Genomic DNA, 2,347 nt, shown 5'->3' on the forward strand with positions numbered 1-2,347 from the left:
CCCCCCCCCACCATCTATAAAAGCTCTCACCCCCTGCTTGTCGGAGGTGGGGAGAGTCGGCCTTTGGGCAGATGTCCATCACCCTCCCCCCACTAGTTGCCGGCATCTGAAATAAAGCAAACTTTCCTTTCCATCAACCTGGCCTGTTTACTGGCTTTTGAGTAGCGAGCAGCTGACCCCCCCCCCCAATGCATATGTTTCAGTAACAAAAGGACATTTGGGTTTGCCTGCAAGGGTCTGAGGCCATCTTTTTTCCCCCCACATCCCAGCTCATAAGGCACTGGTTAATCAATTCCTCACCAATTGGAACCCTAGTGGATGGATCCAAACTCTTGGTTGCCTTGGGTGTTGTTTAGAACTCACAAGACATGCTATTACTACACTAACAGAGTCACTCTGTCTCAAGAGTGACCCAACACCTTTGACAATACACAGTCCCACCTGGGCACTGCAGTGTCACCCTTTCAGTCTCTCCTTGCCCAGCATGTATGGCGTTCAGTTTTTAAACCAAAAAGGAAACCAGTCCATTTCATCTGGGGAGAAGGAAATGGCAACCCACTCCAGTATTCTTGCCTGGAGAATCCTGTGGACAGAGGAGCCTGGAGGGCTGCTGTCCATAGGGTAGCACAGAGTCGGACACGACTGAAGTGACTTTGCATGCATGCATGCATTGGAGAAGAAAATGGCAACCCACTCCAGTGTTCTTGCCTGGAGACTCCCAGGGACAGAGGAGCCTGGTGGGCTGTCATCTATGGGGTTGCACAGAGTCTGACATGACTGAAGAGACTTAGCAGCAGCAGCAGCCATTTCATCTGTTTCATCTGTTATCAAATTTGTGGGCTTGGAGTTATTCTTAGTATTCCTTTATTATCTTTTTAATGTCCAGAGGATCTGTAGTGATGTTCCCTCTTTCATTTCTGATATTAGTAATTTGTGCCCTTTCTCTTTTTCTCTTAAAATTATTTTTATTTATTTGGCTGTGCTGGGTCTTAGTTGTGGCATGTGGGATCTAGTTTCTCGACCAGGGATTGAACCTGGGCCCCCTGTATTGGGAGTGTGAAGTCTTAGTCACTGGACCACCGGGGAAGTCGCTCTCTTTTTCTTAGTTATCCTGGGTAGAGGCTTATTGACTTTATTGATCTTTTCAAAGAACTAGCTTTTGCTTAGTTAATTTTTTTCTCTTGATTTCCTGTGTTCAGTTACATTGATTTCTGCTCTAATTCTTATTGTTTCTTTTCTTCAGCTCGCCTTGAATTTAACTTGCTCTTCTTTTTTCTGAATTCTTAAGGTGGAAACTTAGATGATTAAGTTTAGATCGTCTTTTCTAATACATGCATTCAGTGCTATACATTTCCTTTTAAAGCACTGCTTTCACTGCGTCCCACAGATTTTGATAAGTTATATTTCCATTTTCATTTAGTTCAAAATATTTTTAAATTTCTCTTGAGGTTTCTTCTTTGGCTCGTGTTATTTAGAAGTGGGTTGCTTAATCTCTATATAGTATGATGTTTTTCTAGTTATCTTTCTATTAGTGATTTCCAGTTTAATTCCACTGTGGTCTGAGAGCAGACATTGTATGATTTCTATCTGAAATACGTTCAGGTGTGTTTTATGGCCGAGAGTGTGGTCTATCTTGGTGAATGAATGTTCCATGTAAACTGGAGGAATAGTAGTTTGCTTTTAACAGTCCAATCAACAATGTTTTATTTTAAACCCATTAAATGAAATTTCCTGTAGTATAAAGTGTAAGAATGGTACTGGACCTGGTAATATTTTTTAAAATATGGTGTTCATTCACGTCATAAAAGTGGAATGAATTGTAAAAGCACTACCCAGAAATGAAAAGTGTGACCCAAAAGCTACCTATAACAGTTACTGAGTAATCCACCATTGTGTACCACAAGCCAAGTTTTCTAGATGTGTTGAGTATATATTTTATCTTAAATTTTACTTTTGAATAAAATGCACACTTTAACCAATTCACCAAGGCTAGATGTTATAGCAACTTCAGATTGCAGTTAGAGAATAGAACTATTAAAATAAAAACTCCTAAGATAGTTTTTTTTTTTTCTTAAGGTTTTCCTGGTGGCTCAGTGGTAAGGAATCCGCCTGCCGGTGCGGGAGATGAGGTTTGATTGCTGGGTGGGGGAGATTCTCTAGAGAAAGAAATGGCAACCCACTCCAGTATTCTTGCCTGGGAGACCCCATTGACAGAAGAGCCTGGTGGGCTATAGCACATGGGGTCTCAAAAGAGTCAGATATGACTTAGTGACTAAACAACAAAAAGGATAGTTTTTAAGATCACCGACATGGAAAAAACAGTTTTAACTTCTCCTAAGACTTGGAA

Source organism: Bison bison, unplaced genomic scaffold (assembly GCF_000754665.1).
Source record: "Bison bison bison isolate TAMUID 2011002044 unplaced genomic scaffold, Bison_UMD1.0 scf7180017864085, whole genome shotgun sequence".
NCBI classification, from domain to species: Eukaryota; Metazoa; Chordata; class Mammalia; order Artiodactyla; family Bovidae; genus Bison; species Bison bison.